The sequence below is a fragment of the Podarcis muralis genome, chromosome 1 (assembly GCF_964188315.1).
Source record: "Podarcis muralis chromosome 1, rPodMur119.hap1.1, whole genome shotgun sequence".
Classification (NCBI taxonomy): domain Eukaryota; kingdom Metazoa; phylum Chordata; class Lepidosauria; order Squamata; family Lacertidae; genus Podarcis; species Podarcis muralis.
This window is the reverse complement of record NC_135655.1, coordinates 76421246-76436585: the sequence shown is the minus strand read 5'-3', so window position 1 is coordinate 76436585 and position 15340 is coordinate 76421246. Positions and strand designations below refer to the sequence as shown.

Genomic DNA, 15340 nt, shown 5'->3' with positions numbered 1-15340 from the left:
ATGGAATGCAGGCCTTGGACTGAGAAAAGTTCCCCACCCCTGTGTTACCTTGGCTTAGCTCAGCGTGGTGTGGGAGTAAACAGGACTTGGGTGGAGCAAAGCACTGTCAGGTTCAAATACATTGCAAGGAAAAACTATATTTTTACAAGTTCTGTTCATTCCGGAATAAACTGGGTAGGGAAGTTAGAAATCATTCCCCGCATACTTCCCCACTTGCAGTGGTGGCTGTTAAGAGTCCCTGCATTTAAACGTACATGCCAAGCAGGAAACTTTACCCTGGGATGCAGCAGCATTGTGTTGCCTCAGTGTTGTTGTTTTTTTCTTTCCAAAAAATGGGAAAGGAATTGATTCTTTTTCAACTTAGTAACAGAAACCAGGGTAAATTATTCCGCCTGTGACCAATAACTATATCATTACCTTTTGACACTATAAAGACATATAGGAAGGGGATTGTTATGCATAATAAGCAGTCAATTTACCTTTTTCAGCCTGTTTCTTTGATTCTGAGGGATAGTCAACATAAGTGTATATGATTATATATCACCTTGCAGAACCCAAGCATATTGATGGTTAGAGGTGCTGGGTGTCAGATATCAGTCTTATGCATTATGCCCTCTGGTGATTTCTGGAAGAAAATGGAAGATAGTGTTCATCATGTTTGGTTGTCTATTGAAACATTTTATGATTTTATAATTTAAATGAGTCTGCTTTGGTAAAACTTAAGACATTTATTGAAAGTATATTATTGGAAGTAAAAAAAGAATTACCGGTAGGTTGTATCCAATATTTGTCACACTCCATTATTGCCTTTAATTTCGGTGGGTTCTTAACTTAAACCCATTAATTTCAGTGTGCCTGCTTTGAGTATGTCTAACATTTGATGCAGCTGGTTACTGCCAAATACAGCTAGCTGTATTTGATTGTATATTCATTCATTCTCAGTGGAGAGCAAAGATCCTTATTCCTCTTATGAGACCCAGTAGATCTCAGAGCAGTCTTATTTTCGTCTTTGTGAAATAAATTCCCCTGTGTTTCGGTTCAAATACAGTTCACCTGTCCCATTTCAGAGACATGGGGGTAGCTGGGAAGTGGAGGAAGAGAAAGATGGCCATGTTCTTTCTCAGTCTCGAAGGCATTTTTTAAGGTGGCAGAGGCTTGAGAGAGGGATAGTTGTGTCACTTATCCCCCATTTGTGTTGCAAAAGACCATGTCCAGTGGGCACCTATGACTTGTGCAATTGCATTCAGTATGATGATAGACATGGTCTGTCCACAAAGCGTGGCTTTTTAAACATATAAGGTATTTTGCTTCAAATTACTGGGAAAATGAGGGCAGGATCCTGCACAAGTAAAAAAGAAACAGCTGTATGCTGCTTTTGTGGACAAAAAGTGATGATATGGACAAGCTGTAGCTGCCTGCAGTAGTTCCTGCTATGAAACCTCTGTGCATCCAATGTGTAGTGTCTGTTCAGTCACTGCACTGCTTTTGTGTTCAATAGATAGATGTCAGCTGAATACAAAGGGAGCAACGCAAGTGCTTCTTTTATGTGAAATTATTTAGAATCCTGCTGCTTAAAACAAGAAAGAAAAGAAAAGAGCCATTTAGCTACCACTGTGTATAAGCATTTTAACAGTGCGGTAAACTGTGTACTGATCCCTTTATGGGTGTGCTTCCTCTACCTTTGTGGTGGAGCAGAGGTGGCTAATTCGTCCTCCAGATATTGCTGGACTGACATTCCTATCAAACCTGACCAGCATGGCCCAGTGGTCAGAGGTGATGGGCTTTATAGTTCAGCAACATCCTGAGGGCGACGGGTAAGCCAGCCATGCTGTAGTGTAGAGCAGTGTTTTTCAACCAGTGTGCCGTGGCACCCTGGGGTGCCTTGAATGATGGTTAGGGGTGCCACAGTCAACAGTGGCCTCTATCCTTCTTTCTTTCCCTCCCTCTTCTGATGCCCTCTTGAGTTTCTGCCTTCTAAAGGCTTGCACAGCTGTTCGTTGTGGCAGCCCCAATGCTGCCTCATGTTCACCTTTGGCCAGTCTTTGTTGGGCCACTGAGGCTGGGGGCATCCTCTGCCCAGGTCCCTGTGGGGCGGCATGAGGAGGCACATCTCTTTGGAGCACGGGGGAGCAGTGGCTGCCCAAGGACACCCAAGGAGACAGGAGAGGAGGCTGAGAGAATATTCCATGAGGGAGGGTGTTCAAAAAAGGGTGAAATGCTGCCAGCTCTGCAGACAAGGGTTGACATAACTGGGCTTCTGAGCCTCACAGGGGTGCCACAGAAAGAAAGTAGTTGGTCAAGGGAGCCGTGGACTCAAAAAGGTTGAAAACCTCTGGTGTGTAGAGGATTTGCTATGGGAACTAGAACTGGGCTGACTGTGTCAATTCCATATTCAGAGAAATGTGCTTTCCACAGTTTTGCTGCAGAGTTCAGGTGCTGCTGTGCCTTCCCTCCAGCATTGGCGTCTGGCTTGCCAATAAACTGCCTTTTTAAACCGCCCTTGTCTTTTTGTTGATGGACTGCCCATTGATTTCCCTCTGATGTATACAGAGAGCTCTTCAAAGCAGCTGAGCAACAATTTTGCTGGGTCCTCTCAAAACTATGTGGCACTGGGAAGGTGGGGAATATAGGGAGAGGGAAGCACTTGTGTTTTTAGCAACAAGCACTGTTAATTTTGGTTCCTTGGAGGATTAATTTCAGGATCTGGTTTAGTTGGTGGTTGGGGCTGTTGTAGCAACAGAGCGGGGAGGGGAGCTTGACTGAGAACCATCCTCTCACTGGCACTGCTGCATCTTTATTCAGAAGTAAGTCCCACTCATTTTAGTAGTGTTTACTCCAAAGTAAGTGTGCATGGAATCACAGCCCTGGTGTTGGACAATGCAATATACTGCACCCCCCACTCTGTCTCTGAGCAGTCCCCTTCCCTTCCTCTGGAAAGGATAGGAATGAGGCTTCCTATTTATTAATAGTGTCAAATGTGCTTGGATTTCAAAATGGAGGGCAGGGAAACTTGTGTAAATCTGTCCATGGCTTGCTGTGAGGAAGGAACAGAAATGTGGCTGAAAAAGTGGTCCCTGGCTCTGCTGCAAGTTAGTGGCACATCCTGGAATTACATTTGCATCCATTTCTGGTCCATTCAGATTATGGTAAACCATTGGTTTCACGGCTGTTGATAATGTGTATTCCTGCTCTTGGTGTGTGCTAAATGTTCCTCTTGTTAAAAAGCAAGGGCTCCCATCTCTGCCAGCGTGGAATGGTGGACCCAGGCAGCTCATTTCCAGCAGGTTCTGCTACATTTATTTAATATATTTATATCTTGACTTTCACGGGCGCCAACTTGGGGCCCAGGCCTTGTGGGGCCTCAGAGATCATGCCCGAGTCCTCACAAGACCTCCCAACGCGACTTCCGGTTTGTACTGGAAGTTGCATCAGAGCCCCCAGGCCTCCTGGGCCTCCTATAGTTGGCACCTATGTTGCCTTTCCATCATTTGATGTCAAGGAGTGTCTCCACCCCCATTGTTCAACCCAGACACTAAGGTCCAGCGCCGAGGGCCTTCTGGCGGTTCCCTCACTGCGAGAAGCGAAGTTACAGGGTACCAGGCAGAGGGCCTTCTCGGTAGTGGCGCCCACCCTGTAGAACACCCTCCCATCAGATGTCAAGGAAATAAACAACTACCTGACGTTTAGAAGACATCTGAAGGCAGCCCTGTTTAGGGAAGTTTTTAATGACTGATGTTGTAATGTATTTTTAAACTTCTGTTGGAAGCCGCCCAGAGTGGCTTGGGAAACAAAGCCAGATGGGTGGGGTATAAATAATAATATATTATTATTATTATTATTATTATTATTATTATTATTAATTATTTATTTATTTATTTATTTATTTATTTATTTATTAAGGTGGCTCATGTAAAACTATCAAATCATGTTAAAAAGTTGACATATTTTTTAAAAAATGCATTGTAAAAAATCAGTAGAACCAAACACACCAAGACTACATCAGAGAAAGGGAGCAATTTAGAGGCAGCAATCTTTAGGAAAATGCCCAAGAGAAATGTTTTGAATATGCTTGCCATATAAATGAGAGTGGAGACGTGCTAACTCTGTTTCTTTGGGAAGTGAATTCCAAAGGTGGGATGTGAAAAGTAAGAAGGCCCTGTTCATGGTCACCAGCCACCTCAACTCTAAAGAGGTGGGAATATGAAAGCTATGTCCTCATAAACTCTAGCAAGGAAATCTCCATCCCTGTCAATACATTCCTAATCACACAATCAGAATCCTGTGTATTAAGCAATAATTACATGTCTCCCTGTTTTGGTTATGAGTCACTGTCTTATTTCTAGAACTCTTGCCTCTTTACTCATCCACCATCAATTTTCTTATGCCCAAGATTTCTCTTCATCAATGTGCATTTTTCTTAGGTGCCCGTTTATCAGTGAATCTGCTCCCTTTATCATCTGTTTCCTTCCATTTGTCAGTATCTTCAAGAAGTATTTATAGACTAATCTTTTGCTCAGGCCTAAGTTGTGTGACTCACTTCCTCAGTTTTCCTCTTAAGCAGCCAATTCTGTGACAAAATAAAGGGCACTAATGCTTATGCACTTAAAACAGACAGGAGGGATTTGTGGACAACATCTGCTCTCAGGCTGACTATTTTAGAAGAGGCATCACACAAGGAGAGCGGAAGTTGTCCACAAGTCACTCCTGTCTAAGTGCATAATCATTAGTGCCCTTTATTTTATCACAGAATTTACTTTGCTTCTAGGGAAATGTTGAAGCCTTCATTCCCTGGGGGCAAGGGGGTGGGGCTGGAGTCAGGGTGGGCGGGGCTGAAGCTCAAAGTGGGCAGGGCCAGAGCAAGAGGCCCCCCTCTTCTTTCTCCCCCTCCCCCTCTTCCTCTCACCTCTCTTTACCTCACTACAGAAAATCTCCCCACTCCATCCCAAGGCAATGAGACTTGAGGGAAGGGGAGAAATTACCAATTCATGCAAATCTATATCCTGACTTTCACAGTCATTTTGCATCAGAATGCACAGCAGGTTATTTCAGCTTGTTTTTAACTCTCTTCCTTAAATCGGTGGTCTGATATTGTCTTTCCTCCCTACCCAGCAGCAGCACACAGCAGTCCTGCATTAGGGCTTCAGTTGCAAGAAATTAGCTTTCCTTGTGAAAGTGCCTGGAGTGAGGCTGGGTTTAGCAAAGTTAGGCCAGATCGAAAAGGGTTTTGTTCCTGAGCCTCACTCTTGACACTTCACTGAAAGACGCTAGTCCTTTTTTATTGTTCTTCTCATCTCAATAACTGTTGAAGTGGCTCCTGTAAATCAATGGTGCAAAGTACTTTTAGAATGAAAGGAGCTTTATTTAAGATGATGATGTTCTATGCAGTGGTGTTTCCATCAATCACCCCCTCAGAGAGCTGTCTTGGAGGCTGACTTCCCAATATAAACACAACGGAGCCAACTGTCTCTCTTGAGGATTCTATAGCACTCTCTGTAAGATGATATTATTGAATACACAGAGGATCTTCTCTCTCTCTCTCTCTCTCTCTCTCTCTCTCTCTTTCTCTCTCTCTCTCTCCCTCTCTCTCCCCTCTCTCCACACACACACAAACAGGCTTTGTCATTAGCTAAACAGTTCCCTAAAATATGCTTGGTTGAGGCCAGAGATAATTCTCCTTAAACTCTGCAGATTGTGAAATAAAATCCTTTCTACTGACCAAATGCATTTTCCCTTAGCTGTGGGTTTAAAATAGAGATCAGCAACTGGAAGACCCAGGGCCACATCTGTGCAGCTGAGGTGCACAGTTGAGGCCTCCGGTGATAACACAGAGACCAGAGCCATAGCTCAGTGGTAGAGCATACAGAAGGAGCCCTCCATTAAATCCTGGAGAGCTGCTGCCAGTTGCCAGTGCTGAGCCAGATGAGCCAATGGCCTGTCTTGGTATAAGGCCGCTTCCTATATTTCTAGAAGACAATTGGCGGCAACCACAGCACTCCCAAGGAACAGGATCCAAATTCTCAGAACTAGGCCTCAGCCTAGCCCTAGACCATCTCAGTGACCCAGAAAAGAAATCACATTACAAATATGCCCACATGCCCCACGCTTTGCCGCCTGAACTCACTGGGCTACACATTTAACACATTTAGCTTGTTAACTTCTACCATGCTCATTATACTTAATGCAGCAAACCTTCCATCAGAGCCAGTCTGTAGGGTGAAGGAAGAGATTTTTGAGCCTGCACAACTGCTCCAGTATCCTGTTCTAACAGTAGCCACTCAGTTGCCTCTGGGAAGCTCAAAGCAGAACCTAAGCGCATGAGCACACTCCCAGTGGTTTCCAGAAATTGATATTCCTTGTGCCATTGTTTCCACCAGCACCCTTGCTTCCTTAACAGTCATTTCTTTAAGGATTGTTAGCTCCAACCCCCCACCCCATCTAGTATTGCTTCAGAAGACAAAAGTGTTGTGTAGTTTTGTGCCACAAGTGTCAGGTTTTGTGCTGTCATCTCTTAGTTGGCATTTTTGTGGGTAGTGACACTAAACCTGGGGTTCTGTGGCACAAAACATCATTGTAAGTTTTGACGTGATAACACAATATTTGTTTTTTGGGGTGGGGTGGGGAGAGGTTAACTATGAACCCCAACTGGAACACGTCAGTATCAACTAAGATTTATGGAGGCTTTTTGATATTTTGTGATATAAAACACCACACAGCTTTGGCAATACCTATTTTGGGGTAATGTTGTTAACACTCCTATTACTTTGGGCCACTCAGACCCAGAAAATATACTGAAAATTAATTATAACCCTGCCTTCTTTTCAAATGCTACTCTTGACACCTTTTGACTTTACACTAAGCTGGTCAATGCTGAGGACTAGCCCTGACAAATTGGATCCTATTCCTGGCAATGCTGTGATGGCCATCAGTTATGTTGCATCATGGCAATGGCAGCGCTGTGATGACTGCCTTTAGTGCTGGTTTATAGAATACCTGGGAAATGATTCCCTGGCAATTTCTTTCAACCAAAGCCCTGTAATTTTACTCCCAACTACAGACACACTATACCTTTAAAGCACATTTGAAGCACATTTTCTGCCTCAAAGAATTCTGGGCACTGTAGTTTGTTAATGGGTTGCTGGGAATAGCAACTCCATGAGGTGTAAACTTTACAGCCCAGAATTATTTGAGGGGGGAAATGCATTTTAAAGGTATAGTGTGTACACATGAATGCCTCCTATTGCAACATAGGGATAACAAATGTGAAAAGTTCCTTCTCGCTCAGTGTGTATTTCTCCCAAGCTGGTATAAGATTGGTCGGGCTTGTGTGTGTGTTTGCTTTCCAAACTTTTTAATATCCAGTTAAGCTCTCTAGGAACCATGCATTTTAGGCATTGGAAGCCATATAAGAATCAGGTGGCTTGTGTCTGAGGTTCCTTTCTTTCCCACAAGTGTCTTGATAATAGAGGAATTAATTTAGATGGGTTCAGGTTTGTGCTTGTCAATGGCAGCAGTCTTTCCCCAAATATTTGGTCTTAAACCTGCAGAGAACATATTTGCTCTTCATAGAGCAAGTCATGCAGACCTTGTTCAGGCAAACTTCCTAATGTCATCAGGTGCAGTTTGGCAGAGTTTTAAAAAACCAACCAAAAAGTCCAACGGCATCTTAAAGATGAACAGATTAATTGTGGGATAAAGATTATAATAACCAGGAGTCTTTGGCAACTGTTTGCTTTCTGTGGATCTCTCAAGAAATCTCTGTAGAACAGGGACAGTAAAGTCTAAGTGAGGGAGAAATGTGGGCAAATCTTACTTTTTTTGGGTGGGAGGGAAATCATGGTCTTCTGATTGAGGGCAGATTTCCATGACCTTTTCCTCCACCTCCCTGTTGGCTCATTCAAATAGTTTACAAAGCCGTCATGGGTTAAAAGGCAAGCCCTAATAATGTTTGCATGAGTTAGTCTTGTATTTGAGAGCAAGGAAGAGTGGTTTGTGGCTTTTGTTTGTTGGTAAGTGTGCAGGCTTATTTTTAAACATCCCTGCATATTAGTCCACGAGTAGAGCTGCTATCAGCTTTGTTTTTAACTCTGTGGAGATACTTAAGGGTTTTAGAACCACATGTCTATTGTCTTTGCAAACAGTTATTTTTGTCTGTTGTTATCTGATGTAGACACTTTCTTAGTCATACTGAATTTGCAGAGTGCTCATCATAAATATATGACCTTATGCATGTTTCAAGACTTGACTAACAGTTACCTAACATTTTTATTAAGGATTTTGAAATGTTACTATTCGAAAGAAGTCCAGAGACCGGGGGTAAACACATTTTTTAGAATTGTTATTTATTATTGTGGCTTGTTACTATGTTTTTTTGAGATCATGGGTGCTGTACAGAGAATGATTAAATTGGTTAGTTTGTTGTTGTTTTAACCATTTTTGTTGGGGTTTGATGTTTTTGAAATTGTTGTTTTAAAGGTTTAAATTATGCTTGAGCTGCCTATAAGGTAAGGTAAGTTAAGAATATGATGAATAGATGAAGAAATATTTTCTTTAACATTCTGTTGACTTACTTGTCCTGCTATCCTTTTTAAAAACACCCTCCAATAAAGCTATATACTGGAATGCATTAGGCATATCTTGCAATAAATATTTCTACTTAGGGTTGCCATATGTCTGGAATTTCCTGGACATACCTGGAATACTGCAGTTGGAAGCAGTGTCCGGGTGGAAATTGGCAAAATGTCCTGGAAAATCTGGATGTATGGCAACCCTAAATAGAAATATTTATTGCAAGATATGCCTAATGCATTCCAAAATAGCTCAACAACTTTTGTGTCTATTTTTTTTTGAAATATGGCAACCTTATTTCTCCTTCAACCATAGTTTTAAGCCTTTGGTCAGGTTCACACACAACGTGAAACCTTTTTGGGCACAGAAACACATTTGAAATTGAAGAAATTGCTGTTGGCATCACAAAATACCCATTTCACAGAGGAAAAAATGGTGATGCTTTCCCTCAAAAAGAAAACCAGACAAAACATTGACACCCTTGCCAAAAACAAATATAACACAGACTGAATGTGCAGGCAGCCTCCCCCCCCCCCCGAAAAACAGCTTTCACTTTTGGGGTTGGTAATGCTCGGTTTGTGCTATTTTTGTTGACTTATGTTTCCGTTGAAATGTAAGGATTGCTTGGCCTTTGTTTCCTAAGGTCCTGTTTAGTGTTTAGATCTAAACTCAGGATAGGTTAAAGCAGAAATAGCTTCAGGGCCTACTTTCTTTGTTCCTGTACAGGTTGAGACAAGTGTATCTGGCAACATGTGTGTGACTCAATAGATGTATATAGTCTGTAATTATATGATTGTGTGAGCAAATGGCTTTGCAGAGCATATGCATGCTTGACATTACTTGGGGAGGAGCCCCCAAAGTGGGTGTAATGTATGTGACTGGAGAGTTAGAGCAGTTGAGAGAGGGCTGGGCCCTACCCTTGTAACAGGCTTTGTGTATGTGGCTTGGAAGAATCACTTTATCTCACTTGCCCATGCCTAATGTTCATTGTGAGTTACAAAGATGCTTAAAAATATATGTGTATGCATATTTGCTGTATAAATGGGTGGACAAAAGGTAGATTGGAATCCAGTGGTAAATCTTGTGGGATAACCAGCCTCTTAGAACCAACATGCTCCAGTCTAATTAGCACATGAAGGGGTTAATACCATAGAGTGAGCTGTCCTGCCAGGCTTAGCTAGGTTAATTCTCTTCCCCCCCCTCACCTTGAGTGGAAGGTAATCAAACCTGTTGTTCCCCTTCAGTCTACCTGAGAAGCTCAGCATGGAACGTGATATGAGCTGTTTGCTCCAAGCCATTCTTCTATTCCTATCCCAATAATTTATACTTTCACCACTATAACCAAGCTAAGTTTTACTGCCTGTGTTTTCTGGCTGATATATGGAAAAGCACATGAACCTGACCTTTGAAGAGTTTGTAAATCCTACTTTAACTTACCAAACGCGATCTTTTTCTATGCTAGGGGAAGAGGGGAGCTTTGGGAGGAACTTAGAAGGGCATCTCACTCCCTTTCTGATTCCTTTTCCTTGCTTAGCTGATGAATGAGGACCCCAAAAGACTTACATGCCTGCTTTCATTAGCAGGAAAGCTGATGGTGAGCATGAGGAACTGCGATAATTTCCTTCTCTGTGTATGCATTTGTAAGTAACAAGATGACATTGCCTGCAGGATCTTTGTAGTCTTGCTAATAAAGAACATCTTGAGATGTGTATAAACAGCTCCAGAGAATTCTGCATGTTACGCTTTGCATGGTCTTGCGCAGCTAATAACTCATTATGGTGAATGAGAACAGAATGTCTTAGAATGAAACACAGGCTGTGTAGAAAGAGGGGTGGAACCCAAAGAGTACCCCAAATCTAAACACTGCCTAAGTTTTGTGGAGTTTCATTGGCCTCTGCTTGTCTGGGCACACTAGTGAGGTTTTGTAGCAGTAGGTTGATGTGTGGGCATCTATGTCTTGGCATGCGGTTGGGTTTGCTGGCCTTTGTGATCTCTTTCAACTCTGTGATTCCTTTTTCCTGCAAGCCTGAAGTTGCAGGCAGAGAATGATTTATTAAAATATTTATATACTGCTGTATCAGAAAAATGTTTGCAACAATATAAAAACATAAAGCCAAACAATAAAATCATATCAAGTTAATAACAAGTTAAAAGCAAAAAGAAATGAAAAATGGATTGAAATGCTGTGCTGAGGCTCACACAGAAAATTCTGCTTTCGACTCATGGGTCAACCACTATCTTAAGCGTGAGCACTTCTGTTTTTCAGACTGAGCATAAGTTTGATTTGAGGATGAGCCACCTTACCCTTTGAAGAGGGAGAGGTGCAGTTTCTCCTAATAGTAGTTCAATTCTAATTTCCTTTCTCTGTAAGTAAAACAGCTCACTAGGCCTAGATTTGAAAGTTGCCAGTTGCAACCACGCCCCTCTTTTTTACAGCCCTCCTTAAGATATAGCGGCATTCCTTTCCTATGGCTGCTGGAGGAGAATATTATTATATTAGGCATCCATTTCGTATAACTACAAGTGAAGTGCAAATTGAGTTTTTAGTTAATAGGTTCACTGCCGTGTTTCAGTTGATGTAACCAAGCTGTTGTGCCAAGACAGTCTTGTTGCAAAGTTGACTTTGTGGTAGCACCCCTTTATGCCTAGCTGGTGACTTGTCACATAACCAGTGTGCCAGTGCTCATCCCATTTTCTTCTTCAGCTTTACACTTCGTGTTTGAAGTCAGATTTGTGTGCACAGTGATGCAATGCTATTTGAATTAAGGCGTGGCAGGGATGGGGCGGGGCTAGGCTTGATTGAAAGGGGGAAATAATGCCTTGGGTGGTTTTAAACTTGCAATCTCCTGTGTTCGGACTGAGGCAATGTGCCTAAAGCTAAAGGGATCTTTGCCTCCTTTCTTCTGATAAGCGGGGACTTGCAGTGATTTCCTGAACTTTGCCCTTGATTGGATCAACACTATGAGTGCAGTGAAGGATTTTGTGTGCTCTGCAAATGTAGGCTAGTACATTTCTATTGAGTGCAAATAAGAGCACACCTTCAAAACCCCGCCTTTCCAACTCCCCTTGTTTTAAAGATAAATTTCTAGCCCCCACCGTTGTGAAAATGTATAGGCAGTCATGTTGAATCTAAGAAGTTCGAGGGGTGGGACTGAGCAAGCTTTCCAGTTAGTGGGGTGAGGGTTTTTGTTTGTTTGTTTGTTTGTTTGTTTTGCAAAAGCAGAATAAGCAATATGATCATTTGCTGGATCTGCCTAATTCACATAGGTTGCAGAACCCAGATTTCCTTGGAATGGAATGCAGCATACTGGAACACAAAATTCTGGGGTGGGAATTTTAGTGCAGCATATATGCAGCTCTGGAGCTAAATAGTCTGTTCCTGTGAGTTGTGTTGACTTTGCATTTCCAGAGCACTGTAGAAAAGACTGATTCGTTCTTCTTGATGGAAATGAAAAGAATATGCTAGCAGTGAAGTGGGATGGTCTGTATAGCTTGTTTAATTTCCAGTAGTACTTTCCTTGGGTTGCTGATTTAAATGCAAGAACAGTCTCATCGTTCAATGGGATACTATTCCTAGCCAGGGCCAGTGGAGACAGCAATGATTGTTCTATGACTCACTGGCCATCAGTCCTCCATAAATCAGCATGCTTCATAAACCTCCTGCTGTTCTCCGACTACAGCACTAAAATCGATGGGAGAGCCCTCTTTTAGCACCTCTTCACAATCTTGTTTGCTTTACTAGCAGTGCTATGCAAGATGGGGATGGGACTAACAATATCCCATGTAGCTTTAAGAGCTTCATGGAAGAACATGTGATAATGCACATTGGCCAATAGACCAGTTCAATGAGCATTAATCAGAACCCAAAAACTTCAAATTCTGTTTATTATGTACACACAGAAGTCTAGTCAAGCTGCCCATATATTTTAAGCATGTTGGATCAGAGTCATGCATAGCTAAATGCTGTCCCTCACTGGGAGAGAAAATATGAGAACATGGTTAATGTGCAGTTGAGTGCAGCTTTAAAATGGAAATATAATACTTTGAAGCAGCTGGTAGGCATTTACTTTTGGGTGTCTTGTTTCATATTTAACATGATGCTTCCAACTTCTTCCAGCTGTGACATGTCCATACAAGGGTTGAAAGAACTGATTCATGCACTATGATGGTACATCTCATCATAGATGTGGCCTCTGCTGCACTGATCTGGAATCAGCCCAGCAAACTGCAATCCTTCTCAGCATTCTGCAGGGGCGAGGAGAGGTACAGACTCTCGTTCAGAAAAAGGTCAACCAACCAAAATGATCCAAGGAGATGAAACAATTGCCCTGTGCGGAAAGGTTGCAATGCTTGGAACTTTTTGCTTAATAGAAAACTTCTGTCAGGGCTGAACTCGCAGCCATTTCTCCTGCTAACCACAAGAAGAGCCACAGGCCTATCTAGCCTAACGTTCTGTTTCTCAACAGTAGCCAACTAGATGCCAATTGGAAGTGTAGAAACAGGACACTCACCACCATAGCAATCTCCCTCTTGTGTTCCCAGAAGCTGGTTTTCAGAGATTTACTGCCTCTGGTACTGGATGTAATATACAGGCATCACTACTTGCAGCCATTGATAGTCTTATCCTCAGTGAATTTATCTAATCTCCTTCGAAGGCCATCCAAGTTGGTGACCATCAATGTGTGTTGATCTGTCCTAAATCCATCACCATTCGGCTTCACTGAATGACCCTGGGTTTCTAGGATTATGAGCGGAAATTTTGCATCCTTCTGGGACTGGGACATGCATTTATCCATACTGTATGAAGGTAATGGAAGTCATCCTTGCACTGCGTATGTACCTCCAGGGAGTAGGGGGCAATTCAATCATAATTGTATCCATGAAGAGCTGGGTTTGTGAGAGGTTTGTAGACCGGATGGCAACTTGCCTTCTGAGATGAAGGTTATAGGCGCCACCCATAGTTAAGATAGCCTGTTAGATTGTGCAGAGGAGGAAGTCAGTGTTTGTGTGAGCAGGTCTGCACCAATGAGAAGGAGAACTGTAGTTGTGCAGAACTGGAAGGTAACATTGAAGACTGCAACTTCTGAGGTGGTAGCTTTCTCTGAAATGCCATCCTGTTCCATGTGCAGGGTGAGTTAGTTAAGTGAAACTGAGCTGTCTCTATGTGTAGATGAGATGGTTTAGATGAGATGGTTACATAGGGAGAAAGATTAAGGTGTTTGGGGCATTGGGGAATGTTTTGGGATAAGCTGGGCCTGTACCACTGAGAGGGGATCCTCTGCTTGAACCAGAATGGAACCAGATGCCTGGTGCTTAACATCAAAAAGGTTGCAGAGCATCTCTTAAACAGACCCTTGGGAGCATCTCTTAAACAGACCCTTGGGGGGGAAAGCCCACGGAAATGGGAGGGTGTCCATTTCAGGATGAATCATCCCTACAGGGTGAGGATGAACAGGTTTCTGATCATCCAAACAGAGGTGGGGTAGAGTTGGACCATGAGCAAGCAGCAGAACATGAAAGCCAGTCAAAGTGCCAGACAGGGAAAACTGTAGTTGCTAGGATCCTGGTTTTTTTGGGGAGGGGGGGAGGGAATCATGACAGCAAAGCCAGTTTATTTTTGTAGCACGTATGTCTGTTTCAATTGTTGATATAATCTGTTCTATGTATAGATAAACAAAAGGATTTTGTTTTTTGTCCTGGGGACAGTAAATCTCTCATCTTATACAAGCAGTATATCCCGAGTGGTGGTGGTGGGGGAGCAGTGGATGAGAGTGGGATCTTTGAGGACAAATGGATGCCTCTGAAGCTCCTTTTTATGTTTTGGCAGAGCTGTGCGGTAATTTCTCATGAAGACTGGGCTGTCAGGAAGCCAAGGAAGGAGCCTTGTTGTTCTCTCCCTTTTACTATCTTGGATGTATGCTGTCATCTCTCAGCCTCTCCCCTTTGCTTGTGAACCCTGCTTGCTGCCAGCTATGCTGTCACATATCCTAAGAGAAAAAGAATAAAACTTTCCTTGCATAATTGGGTAAAAGGGACAGACTGAGATGGCTCAGACATGGAAATATTCCCATTCTGGGAATCTCCTCCTGCCCCCAGTGTCACGTACCAATTCCTGAGGAGGTCACATAGCTTCCAAATCATGTGAGGGAGGAAAAAAGGGAAAACTTCTCTGCACCAAACACTTAACTGCACATGAAATCCAGGAGTGGGCTGCTGTTTCTAGCTCTGCGTCATTAGGGGAACCTGAGCAAGATGATTTCTCATATGCCTCTGCTCTGGGTTTTTGTGGTTTTCCAGCACAATCCAAGGTGCTAGTGAAAACTTATAACAGGGATGGGGGGCCTGTGGCTCTCTGGATGTCTCTGGATTCCCATCAACCCCGGCCAGCTTGGCCAGTTGTCAGGGTTGAGGGGAGTTGTAGTCCAACAACATCAGGAAGACAACAGGTTTCCCCATTTCTGGCTTATGAAATCTTGGATAGCCTGAACCCAGTCTTCCTTGAAGAAGACTTGGCCATATGACTACATGCCTGCTAGTATCAGCAGGGAGCCATAGATTGGTAGAGATGTGCCCTGGCACATAGTGATCTTAACACCAGAGGTAATAGTAGGGAAAGGGCTGTAGCTGAGTGGTAAAGCATCTGTTTTGCATGCAGAAGGTTCCTCCAGGGTCAGTCCCTGGAGACCCACTTCTGGTCAGTGTAGACAACAGATGAACCAGTGGTCTGACTGGGTACAAAGCAGCTTCCATTGACCTGTCCTGGAACTGACAGGGT

The 15340-nt window shown here is 43.0% G+C and overlaps 1 protein-coding gene across 2 annotated transcripts in view; it reads left to right on the top strand.

Moving 5' to 3' along the window:
- CD151 (CD151 molecule (Raph blood group)) overlaps nucleotides 1–15340 on the top strand; it is a 41248-nt gene that overhangs the window by 5461 nt on the left and 20447 nt on the right. The window lies entirely within an intron of this gene.